Source organism: Saccopteryx leptura, chromosome 3 (genome assembly GCF_036850995.1).
Source record: "Saccopteryx leptura isolate mSacLep1 chromosome 3, mSacLep1_pri_phased_curated, whole genome shotgun sequence".
NCBI classification, from domain to species: domain Eukaryota; kingdom Metazoa; phylum Chordata; class Mammalia; order Chiroptera; family Emballonuridae; genus Saccopteryx; species Saccopteryx leptura.
In genome coordinates, this window is record NC_089505.1 from 307,304,508 (window position 1) to 307,317,959 (window position 13,452).

The 13,452-nt window shown below is 38.9% G+C and overlaps 1 protein-coding gene across 1 annotated transcript in view; it reads right to left on the reverse strand.

Moving 5' to 3' along the window:
* Positions 1 to 13,452, reverse strand: part of PREX2 (phosphatidylinositol-3,4,5-trisphosphate dependent Rac exchange factor 2) — a 269,082-nt gene that overhangs the window by 35,944 nt on the left and 219,686 nt on the right. The window lies entirely within an intron of this gene.

Genomic DNA, 13,452 nt, shown 5'->3' on the forward strand with positions numbered 1-13,452 from the left:
CCCCATCCTTCCCTTGAGTGCGCTTGGTATACAAGTCTATGGCCAAATTATTCCTTCAGCCTGAATCCCACAGCTTATTGGTCCTGAGCACATAACACTTCCAGAAGTGTGGGCACTAGAGAAATTTAGCAAAGTGTTCAGGTCAGGACGCCACCACGTCCCCATCACATGCCATGAAAATAGCTTAACTGACTTGGTTGAGTCACTAGTTACTAAGAGCACAGGCTGGAGAGCAAAATCAAAACCAACTCGAGCTATTTAAAAACGTTCTAGACTTTCCCCAGAATCAGAAAGAGCAACAACAATCTAAGAGGATTGCTCTTACAAGAAGAGGAAAGGAGCTTGAATTATGTGATGTATAAAGACATGCAATGTGGCTGGAGCTCAGTTAGAACGAACGAATGAGCAGCTTACAAAGAGGCCAGCTTGGGGGGGGGGGGGGTGGAGGGCCTAGGAAGCCCTGATTAAAGACTTTGGTTTTCAACTTGGCCCATTACCAGAAGACGGGCTATTCTATAAACTTTATTGCTGTGCATAAAAATTCATGTTCTGCAGAAAGATCTGAGTGCCTTTTTGTCAGTTACACAGGTACACATTTAGGCTAACACTGAAAAACCAGGCATGCAATCTTAGCATTTGGCACTTTGTTTCTCCTTTTAAAGCAATGAAACATTACAGATACAGATAAACCCTTTGTTGCTTGGCCTTCTCCACTTCCATTCTGGTTCTAAGCTATCCCTCCCCAAGGTCGACCCCACCCCGAAGCTGACGTTTATTATTTCCATGTTTTATAAGGTCACCCAAATAGTTAGCCCAAGAGGAGGTACCAAAGAAAAGCTGTTTCTCTTTACTTTTTTTCCCCTTTAAATCCACACTTTCTTTCTAGGCTTGCTTCCTCAAGAATATTCAGTTTTTAAAGTTGATTATTGAGTTAATAATTTTGGTCTGTTTCTGTCAGTGGTATATACCCAGGCACGGAATTCTAGAGTTAGATTGACATTTTCCTGCCTCAGTGCTGCTTTGGCGTCTGCTCTCAACCTAGTGTCTTAGTTTTGGGTCTATTCTATATATTTTTCTCTGAGAGGTCACAATTTTTTCTTTCTTCTTCTTTTTTTTTTTCTGAAGCTGGAAACGGGGAGGCAGTCAGACAGACTCCGGATCCACCTGGCACGCCCACCAGGGGGCGATGCTCTGCCCATCCCGGGCGTCGCTCTGCTGCAACCAGAGCCATTCTAGTGCTTGAGGTAGAGGCCACAGAGCCATCCTCAGCGCCCGGGCCAACTTTGCTCCAATGGAGCCTTGGCTGCAGGAGGGGAAGAGAGAGACAGAGAGGAAGGAGAGGGGGAGGGGTGGAGAAGCAGATGGGCGCTTCTCCTGTGTGCCCTGGCCGGGAATCGAACCCGGGACTCCTGCACACCAGGCCGACGCTCTACCACTGAGCAAACCGGCCAGGGCCTTTCTTTTTATTTTTAAGATCCTAAAGTTTTACCATAAAATATTTAGGCATTGATTTATTTTTATTCATCCAGAATCTCAAAGTGTACTTTAAACTTGAGGAGTCTTATCTTCAATCCTAAAATAATCTGAGTTACTATCGTTTTGCATAATCTTGTGTTCTCTCCATACGCATATACACAGACACACACATACACACATTCTTTTAAGATTTTATTTTCCCATTATTGTACTTCAGGTAGTTTGCTAAGTAGTATCTTTAAAATGAAAAAACAAAACAAAACTGTCCAGTGTCAAATTTGTACTTTCTACTGAGAAATTTATTTCAATGACTATGTTTTCATTTCCAAGAATTCTGCCTATTCTTATTTCATTTCTAGCACTGAATGGTGAACTCCCCCATGAGAATGCTAAGTCTCTAGGTAGACACTGATTTTATTTCCTTTTGTTTGTTCCTGTATCTCTAGCACCTAAAACAGTATGTGGAACATAATATATCTTAATAAATATTTGTAAATAAATCATTGGATAACTGACTCTTTTACATCAAGATTTCCTACATTTTTAATAGATTGCAATTCTTTGTGTATATTTGGAGCATCTGAAATATACTTTGCCAGGTTATGCCAACATTTTAATTTTTTTTAATTTTTCTTTTTATTAATTTTTAGAGAGGAGAGAGAGAGAGAGAGAAGGGGGAGGGAGGAGCAGGAAGCATCAACCCTCATATGTGCCTTGACCAGGCAAGCCCAGGGTTTTGAACCGGCGACCTCAGTGTTCCAGGTCGACGCTTTATCCACTGCGCCACCACAGGTCAGGCTAACATTTTAATTTTTTCTTTGTTAAATTTATTTCCAGTGGTCTATTTCATTGGCTCTTCCTTAGTGTTAGGCTTCCTTATGTGCTTTGGAATTGTGTTTTGCAAGTTCATTTGAAGTGGGAGGATTTTTAATTTAGTTTTATTTATTTATTTTTGGTATAGCTCCTTCCCCTATCTTTTATCATCTTTCTCTTAAAAATCATTCTGTGTACCCAGAATCATCCATCTATAATCAGTTACATATTGGTGACTAGAGTGTCATATTATGCTGACATCTGGATTATTACCAGTCACATCCCTGCACCAGTGAATGATTTGGTACAGTTCCTAGTTTAATTGCCTTGGCAGCCTCCTCCTTCATCTTCAGCCCCTCCTCCACCTAAGTCCACCGTCGATCCTTTGCTCAGAAGTGGAGGAGTCCTTCTCCACGCCCTGGTTTCAAACTGCAAGGCTGGCACTGGATGTCCACCTCGTGTGGAATGACTTTGATTTCTTGTTTCTCTAAAGAAGGTGTGTGGACCCCTCTGTCTACCACCAGAGGCCACCAGGCCAGACACCTCAGTACAGCCTACCAGAAATTACTCACATTTCCTTTCCATTCATTGGCCACTGAGATGATACATGCTGCCCTTAGCGGTGACTTTTACATTGTCTGCCTCCCTATGTTACTTAGTATTGTTATACGTTTGGAACTGGGGTATAGCTCCAAAGCCAGAACCCACCGAGACACCCTGATCTGACATCCTCATGCTTCCTTGCGGTTGCTTGGTAGAAAAAGTATACACAAGTCAACAATTTCTCAGGTCTACCAGTGTTGCAAGTACTGCATTTTTATAATGGATATCAAAATACCCATATATCAATAGCCTAATGTTGGAGATTCATCAATGCATATGAAATGCTCAGTATGGTGGTAAGCAAATCAGGCTCATTCATAGACAATGACTATTATTCAAATGCACACAGTAGGAGACAGCTAAGCCAAAATGTCCTGCTTTCCCCTAAGCCCATCTAAGATATTTTATGATCCGTGTAAAAAATAAGAATTAAGGTTGATACTTGCCATCTACTTAACTCCATAACCAGTGCACACACAGAGGTTCAGGTCTAAAAGGAAAGGAAGCTTTTGTTTGGTGAAAAAGAATGAAGAGTGTGCCTCACCTGTGGTGGCGCAGTGGATAAAACACTGACCTGAAATGCTAAGGTCGCCAGTTTGAAATCCCAGGTTTGCCTGGTCAAGGCACATGTGAGGAGCTATGAGCTGATACTTCGGGCTCCTCCCCCTCCACCTTTCTCTCTCTCCTGTCTAAAATCAATAGATAAAATCTTAAAAAAATATTAAGAGTGTCATTTAAATGGCTTACTCAGGTGCACTGGTTGTGGAAATTGCAGCCCCTCCATACCCTGCATAGTTTGAGAAGAAAAATATTCTGTGAACACAGGTCAGGGATGACTGGCCCCACCCAAGGAGAACGTCACTATTGAAGCTACCACCACAGCTGGCTGCACTGGGCACCCTCCCTACTTTCTAAAAGAGATGTTCCTTAAAAAAAATAAAATTTAAGAGCCAGGATCATGTTAATCTAATTATGCTACATTCATTTAAATTGACTTGGCAGAAATCTTCCACATTTCAATGGGGCAAAATCATTTAAAAAATATATTTGATGAAGAAAGCCAGTAGAGCCCTGGCCGGTTGGCTCAGCGGTAGAGCATCGGCCTAGCGTGCGGAGGACCCAGGTTCGATTCCCGGCCAGGGCACATAGGAAAAGCGCCCATTTGCTTCTCCACCCCTCCGCCGCGCTTTCCTCTCTGTCTCTCTCTTCCCCTCCCGCAGCCAAGGCTCCATTGGAGCAACGATGGCCCGGGCGCTGGGGTTGGCTCTGTGGCCTCTGCCTCAGGCGCTAGAGTGGCTCTGGTCGCAATATGGCGACGCCCAGGATGGGCAGAGCATCGCCCCCTGGGGGGCAGAGCACCGCCCATGGTGGGCGTGCCGGGTGGATCCCGGTCGGGCGCATGCGGGAGTCTGTCTGACTGTCTCTCCCTGTTTCCAGCTTCAGAAAAATGAAAAAAAAAAAGAAAGCCAGTAGGGAGAAATAACTTTCGTAGATTTAAAATAAATAAATGCCCACATCAAGTGAAACCTTATTCAGAAACAATCTCATCTTTCCTAAGCAGCAATATAACAGAACTAAAATAGATAAAATATTGGATGATATAACTGCACCCTTGAAAATATTCTTAGAAGAGAAAGACCAACTACAAATTCTGAGTTAACTATATTACTGATCCAGACTTGGATGAGCAGTTAATATTTGTTAATCCATGATTATAGAAAGCAACAAATTTTATAAAATACATCTATGAGCTGATGACATCTAGAGAAAATAACCATGAAATACAGCCACCCTAATACTCATGAAATTTACTTAGCCATTAAAGCCTTTAATCAATTATTTCTTAAAATAAAAATTGGACTTGAGGCTGCAACTAATTTGAAGCAGTCCTCTGCCTCAAAAAAAAAAAAAAAAAAAAAAAAAGAAGCTTGTTCAGCCAGATATTTTACTATCCTTAATGTTTGCAGGTATTCAGAGAAATTTAGTATTTTTCAGAATATGACAAACTGTGGACAGAAAATGAATTTCTAATGCACTTTCCTTAATTGCAAGTCTTACAATGCCCCTTCATCAAAATTTATGAGAAAGTAAATGGTAAAATTGGATGAATGTCAAAACTGACCATAGTTTATTAGGCTTCTGAGGTTAGTAAGAGTGAAGTCATAGCCCTTTGTCTCAATGCAGCAAATCTTACTAAGACTGTTTTGGAAGCGCTGCTCGTATTTTATAGAAACTGAGCAGAAAGTTTCCTTTCATGCTGGGTTACATCAGGAATCACTGTCACAATGTTATCAATGAACTCTACCATATAAAATGAATACAGCATAATGCTTTTCATTTAGTCCCTTATAGAATAAAACATCAATGGAAGAGGCGATCATGTCATAAGTTATAATCAGTAATGATATAAATATATCCAAATAAAATACTCACAATGAAACTAATCATGAGCAAACTAATCTCATACAGTCTAATAGTGAAGACAAGTACACAGGTGTCTATAACATAAGACAGAAGTGATAGGTAAGTTAAAAGGCACAGAAAGTCACCAGGATACACCCATACGAAGAAGGAGGAAGGCCACGTTAGGACTATATAAGAGTTGGACTTTGACCCACGGTGGGATTCTGGACAGGTCAAAGTGGGAGAGCAGCATTTCACTTGGAGATAGCACCATAAAAATCAGAACAGAAAGAGAAGTGGTGGAGCCAATTTGGCTGAAGAAAAGGGAGAGAGAATGTTGGGCAAGTAGGTTGAATCTATACTGTGACAAAATTAAACACAAAATTAAAAAAATATATAATAAATTTGTTAATTGTAGAAGAAACACAACATAGTAAATACAGCTACCAGCAAAAAAAAAAAAAGTGAGACTAAATGAAAAGAAATAGGATACATAAAATATGAAAATTTAGGGAATTTTAGAGCTCCCAGAAATGCTGGAAATGAAAAGTATCATTTGGCATTGATAAAGACACCATGGTGATGGAAATAGGGAATTGATGTTTGCCAGGAGAGAAAGAAAATGGGTTTGGGAAGCAGAGATTAGTGATAGAGAGTATGCAAGCTAATACATTAATTTAAAAATCAGGAACATGCTGTCTCAGATGAATAAAGATTTAGGATTGCAGCTCTATAGGGACAGGCTGGTGCTCCAGGGATAGTCAGGTAGTCACACAAAGAGAGACAATGCAACAGCTGGATGGCAAATATTTAAACTTGTTAATTTTGTCATTGGACATACACAGAGGTTGAATCAATGACAGATATGACATTTTTCTTATTTGACACTTCCCCTCTTCCTTTTCTAGGCATGTTGGGAGGAAATCCACTTTTTCAAAAGAGAGAAGAATCACGGCATAAGAGCCCCTGGTGCTGTACATACAGGGAAGGATAATGATAGTGCTCAGCTCAGATCTCTGCTATATTCTTGTTTCTTTTCCAGATCACTGCTTATGAGATCATCTCTATATTTGTAATTATGAAAATTTCTCACTTGGCCAGACTCATCTATATTTCTCCTAATATTATGTTCTATCCAAAAATATTCTAAATGGTATCAGGTAGCTTTTGGAGTTTAGCATCTATTCTGTATTTAAGGAAAAAAAATGATAACAGTGTTTGGTTAATTATAGCTATTAGTCATAGAAATGATTCAATATGTCATTATAACATGATACAGCAGTTGACTATAGGTGTAGCTGGGAGTCTAATTAGAGTATTACTGTTAAACTGCATTTGACTACTATAGTACTTATATTAGGAAAATAATTCTACAGAAAAATCTCATTAAAAACACTGATCTCTTGTACAAATGAGTATCACCAGGCAGGTTCAACCTGAGTCTACATGTGGGTAAGGAATCCATGATGAGTAAGTAGGTAGGAGAAGTTAATTTGTACCTCCATCCCAATCACTTTCCATGCCCTTAAGCATTAGCCTTCACTTCTCTGGCAAAGGCTTTACTTAAAGTTACATGAAAAGAAATCCTAAATAATGAGATAAATGTGAATTTGCTTGGACAAATGTGTATCTTGGCTTTTTCAAAAATGTGTAAGGCAATTGTCATTGGAGAACTGCCTATTACCCATTAACAGCACCATTTCTACGTGAGTGTTGGGAAAACAAAATTACTAAAAAGCTAACAAGACAATCGTGGGACCACAGAGGGTAAAACTTTCCCACATTAAGAAACATACTTATCTGAGGCATCTCTTATAACCTGAAAACAGAATCATGCTGTCAGAATTGATGGAGACATACCCCAATGTTCCCTATTGCTCTGCTAACCTCATTTCATTCTCCTCCTTTTGACAACCTTCAAGCAGCAACCTGACTGGACTAGAGTCCTAGTCTCTGCTTTCCAGTTACGCCTTTTCTTTTCTGTTTGTTTGTTTGTTTGTTTTGTTTTTTACACAGAGACAGAGTCAGAGAGAGGGACAGATAATGACAGACAGACAGGAAAGGAGAGAGATGAGAAGCATCAATTCTTTGTTGCGGCATCTTAGTTGTTCATTGATTGCTTTCTCATATGTGCCTTGACTGGGAGGCTACAGCAGACCGAGTGACCCCTTGCTCGAGCCAGCAACTTTGGGTTTAAAGCCAGAAAACTTGTGTTCAAGCCAGCGACCATGGGATCCTGTCTATGATCCCACACTCAAGCTAGTGAACCCATGCTCAAGCCTGGTGACCCCATGCTCAGGCTGGTGACCTCCGGGTTTTGAACCTGGGTCCTCCACATCCCAGTCGGATGCTCTATCCACTGTGCCACCACCTGGTCAGGCTCTAATCACTCCTTTTCTTCATTTTCACTTTGTCCATCTTTTCACAAATCTGCTAAGTGCTATTCCTTTCTTGCACCTGCAACATGTATCTATCACCACTGACACCATCTACTGTTAAAGTACTGCAAATATACATAATTTCCAATGGCAACACCATGTCTTACCATTTTGAAACATCATCTAGTAGAAATAAACAGGAAAAGCAAATCCTTGAAAATAAGAAAACTTTTCCAAGAAAAATGTTTAACTATTAAAAACAAAAAGCTCATACACCCAAGGAAAAAAATAACAACAGAAAAGTAATATTTATATTTTAAAATTAATTCTATTCAATAACAATTATACATCCAGAAAGTGTGGCACTTCCATATTAAAGGTTAATTTTTAGGTTTAAAATCATTAAAGTCTTATATGACCTAATCTATACTAAGTTGATAGGGCTTAGTTCCTTCTCCACCATATCTTTCCCTGTATCCCTTATTGAACTCCAGTCATCCCTCAAAATCACCTTTATAAAACATAGATTTAAACATGTTATTACCTCGCTTAACGTCCTTTGAAAGTCACTTAAATCATTCCAACACCCAAGTCTATATGCTGGGTATTCACTGCCTCTCCCTAACAGTCTACCAACAGATTTCCTGTCCCATCTCTCATCCTCCGGCCTACCATGTTCATGCGCTATTCTCCCCATACACCATCCATAAGAAAACCGCTCCACCTGCACTTATTTTACTCCTTCTGCCTAGAATTCTCTCTCACCTCCTTCTGCTTGGCCAAATTCTGCTGATCCTTCAAAATTCTGCTCACATATGACATCTCCTTAAGAATTTTTCCACTGAAACAAATTTATCTCACTATATGATACCGAGTCACACTCATTCTGTCACGTTTGTTAAACTTCATACTCTCAGAGGGCAGAGAGCCATTTCTTAAAATTTGCAATCCCACAACCAAAGATAGTGCCAGACACATTGTCTTAAAATAGTAGCAAAATTGAATTTTATTTCCTGAGAGTTATGAAGGAATTGAAGTCATCATAGATCAAGCCACTAAATATACATGGGACCTAATAGAGGAAAAATACATTAAATGTCTTAATTTTAAAAACATAAAAATTATTATGCACATTAAAAAAGATTCTTTCTTTGCAGGGAGGATTCCTTTTAAGCCTATAAATATTAGGCTATATCTTAATTAACATTGAAGCACGTTACTTCTTTTTAAGATAAGTATTTAACAATCTTCTGGACTTAAAATTAGAGAGGAAAGGTATTCAATACTCTTTCCTCAGTGAGGGACAACTTTAATCAAGAGAAAAAATATTATAGAGCCCATTGTAAGCCTCACAGTAAGTTGTTTTTACAAATTTTACAAATGACACTAGCAAGAAATAATACAGCAAAATTCTTTTCTCAGTTTTAAATAAAAAAATTTAAGAGAGACATGATTAAGTACTATTACATTATTCTCATTCAAAACACTCTCCGGGGTTCTTTTTTTCCTCTCAGGAACCTAGATCTGTACATGGCTGAACTCTAGATTTGTGTATTTATTTACATGTTTAATAAACATACAATAAGTCAGAGACAGTGTCACTGACTTAAAGGGTAAAATAAGATAATATTTACCTACAAAACAACCATGTTTGAGAGAGGACAATGAATTGGTAATACAGTCTAGTGTGGAGAGTGGCATAAAAAGGTTTAGCAGATTGCTAAAGCACATTAGGGTGAGAACTTATTAGGCAAAGAGAATGAAGGATCTTTAATGCACAAGGAGAATCTGAAACAGTTCATTGAGATCATGGAACTTAAGTCTGGGCAAAATTACTTAATTCCCTGGAGAGAGGAGAAGACATGAGAAATAACAATTGGGAGATTACTCAGCAGATATAAACAGTAGTTAAATGCAGGAAGGCAGGAAACAAAGACAGGAACAAGGAAAGACAGAAAGGAGGAGCGATAGAGCGTGCAAACGGGGGACGAAGGTAAGGAGCTGGATGGTGGCAGAGAGGAAGAGCAGGTGGAAGTGAGAGAGAGAGAGAGTGCGCCTTATACCTTTTTTTCATTCATGTTCCTGCTATGTTGAATTAAATGAAAGTGAAGGGGTAAATGATGTGAAACTTAAGTTGTCCCTTGTCCTAACTGTTGCTAAACTACTGAGAATAGGTCTAATAACCTTCCTGAAATCCTTGTGGAATTCGACAACAGTTGAGAGTCATAAAAATGACTAATCCCACACAACTATTTTCTTGACATAAGTACATGTTCTTAATGCTTTTCATTCAGTTACTTCAACCAATATTGTTTGAGCATCTATTGCAGTAGAAAGCACTGCTCCCCGTTTTAGGAATACCGCAATGAGCAGGAGACAGAGCTCGTTTCCTAGGTAGCATGTACAGGTCGGGTGAGAACATGCCCTTCCTTCCCTGAGTGCCTGGAGAACCTGGCTCCGGCAGCCTTTCCTTGTGGGAAACAGAATTCCTAAATGCTGGCTCTTCCTAAATCAGTTTTCTACCACGGAGCAGCCCTGTCCCCAGGGTTGTTTCCAATAACATTTCTTCACCCAGACACAAGACAAGCTTGTTCTCCCTCCTCTGGGATATGCTCTTAGCTCACTTTTCATTTTCCATCCCCATTTAGGGAACACATAGACATATATGAAGGCCCAAAGCACCGTCTCTCACCTGCAACTGTTTATTTTAAATCCTAGCCTACTTCTCTAACTCAGCGCTACTCACTCAGAATGTGGTTTGCAGACTTAAGTGAAAAAATGCTATCAGGAATTTAGAAATTGCATAAAAGTTTATATTGCTTCAACATGCAAACATTCAAAAGTCCTTTTCTTATTGGACAGGGCATAGACCAGTGCAGTAAGCCCTGTGTTGTGTGAGGTGCAAGGCCCCATCGCAGTGAGTGATATTGAACATTTGTAAACTATCAACCAATATTGTATAAAAATAGAAATCAAACATAAGCATTCATTTTTATCTAAACTTCTCATCTTGACAGTCATTTTAATTGCCAATCTGTGTGGGCAGTTGCCTGCCTTTGAGCAATTCACTGAACCTCTCCCTGTGTGAGGCTCTATCATCTGAAAAATCTCATGTGTTATTTGGGTTTTAAGTATTCCTCTCTGTTAGTGACTCCAGATTATGGGGGAGTGCCTCTTGGATGTCAACCCCATACATCAAATCCAATTCAATTCAGTTTTTGACACTCCCAATCCTGAATCCCCAAGGAACTTCTCCTCTAGTTTTGTCACTGTATCAGATAACAATTCCGGCACCCAATCTGATGAGTATGTCTCCCTCTCAACGCATTTGTATTCAATCAAGAAGACTTTTTTCCCCCTACCTCCTAAATATCTATAAGATCTATACCTGCCAACAACAACAACAAAAAAGATCTATACCTGCCTTACCATTTCCACTTACTTCAATAGCTTCTAACTAGTCTCTCTGACTCTAGTCTTATTCTCATCCTTAATTTATCTTCAGTAGTACCCTCAGGATGCTCAGTTTAAAATGCATGACTCTCCCCCCTGCACCATTGAAAACTCACAAGCAAATCACCTTACTTACAAGCTTAAGCTAAATTGCTCGGCTGGTGTCTGAGGTCCCCTATGGCCTGCTCCTGCCTCTTCACCCATCATGGTTTTGCTATGGCTTTGCTCATATTGATCCCTCCCCCTGAAAGAGCCTCTTTCAACTGGCCCACTAGCACTCCTGGGTCTTTCTTAAATGTCCTCTTCTGTACTCCTTGGGCATCCTGTTACCTCCGCCACAGTGTTTAGTAGAGTGCTTCAAAATAACTTGTTTATGCATTTATTCTTCCTCTCCTTTAAGATTCTCAAGGACATATTGTCTGATTCATTGCTGTATCCTGACACTGTACACATTCCTGTACTTGTATAAAGCATGCAGTGAATATTGTTGAACCATAAAGCATATTTCCAAAATAGAATGGAAATGGCTAAGAAGACCTGTTCAACACTGACATTAGAGGCCATACTATTCGCCATGAATGGTATTCTGTTGAAGTCATCATGTGATTTAGGAACCCACCACCATTTATATTCTGGTTCAGTTGCCCCAACTTTTGAGCATTTATATATAAATACATACAAATATTCATTAATCATCTATTAATATAATCTCATCAGCAATGGGTAAATAAAAGAGAAAAAGGCAAGTTGAAAAGAAAAAACAGATCTACATAAAAAGAATACAGGTTTGATATGATAAATGCTATAATGTAGGCACAGAAGGGAATATAAACAAAAAGACTAACATAGGGGAGGTGGGAAGACCTCCTGGGGGATGGCTTTTAGAGGTATGGCAGGAAAAGTGGGTAGAAACTGGACAACACAACTGAAATTAGTCATTCTGGCTAAAATTACCAAAAGAAAAGCAAAGACTTTTTTATTTTCTTCCCAAATGACTGACAGAATCGCACAAACTATAAAACAGAACTTTGGCCACCACTGAAGTTGTGTTGTCCATGTAACCAGGCAGCTAATTTTAGAATATAATGCTATATTCTTCACACAAATCATGATTTGTAGTATGTCCATATTAATTTCTTCTAAGTTATAATTACGTTTTTTTGAATTGAAAGCTCTGGGCCCAAGCTAAATTTCCTGATTGGTGGAGGTACAAAGCTTGGAGGATAATTTATAATCATTCCGTCACCTTCCGTGGCATATCCACCAAACAAAAGACGTCTGAAATGTCAGCAAAAGGAACTGAACAAAAGCAATAGAAAAAACAACTCACTCAAAGAACTTGACGAGGATGCCTTGAATACATTTTTTTTTTAAAAAAAACTGACTGCCCTTGTGATGGGCTAAAAAAGTCAGCAGAGTTGAAAATAAAAATCAATCTTGCTTCCATAAGCCCTGACATATTTCCTCACAGAGTATATATCCTAAACTGAATCTCCGCTTAGCCTTATTTTATCTGTAGCCCTTTCAGCTCTCATTTATCCCCAAGGAAATTCTGAGCACAAAGTACTTTGATCTTCCCTTTGCTTTGGTGAAAACAATAGCTTTTCTCAGCTCAGGGACAGAGAGGTAAGTCAAAGGTTTCTTTGCGAAGATGATTTTTTTCTGCTTCTGTTTGTCAGCCAGGATATCTATTCATCCTAGATAAATATCATCACAATATGAGATGCATCACAAAACGTGGGGAAAAAAAGAGTTAAGTAGTTCAAATCCCATTTATTGCTCTTATCTGAAGATTGAATTAAAAATTCTTTTAATTTAAAAGTAAAATAAATATTAGACATAATTACAATTTCTCAAGGGCAAATGAATTAGTTCGAATACAGATGAGAATAAGTAAAGTGCAGCTAAATTAAATACAATTCCATGCACAAATATAAACGCTGCTATATCATATTCTCAGAAAGCAGTGGTGGCAACATTGAATAAGATTATGGTATTTTTCAAATAAAGAAAAGATATGATGCTCTCAAGAGTGTCACTGTAATTTCAAGTTTATCTGTTCTTGTCTCATGTGAAATTTATGAACCCTGGCTATGCTGATAAATTTTCTTGAGAGGTCTCCAACAGAGTCAGCATCTGTACCCATCAAATGGCCTAGATTTTTCTGGATATAAAAAGTAGAATGGGTACTAGAATAAATTTAGTAAAATGATAACAGCACAAAAAAAGAAGGCCACTACACTGTAATTAATCTGATTTCCAATTTAATTTAACTATTTTGATGGTACTTACTATGTACCAAGCACAGTGGCGACTAGGACCTGGT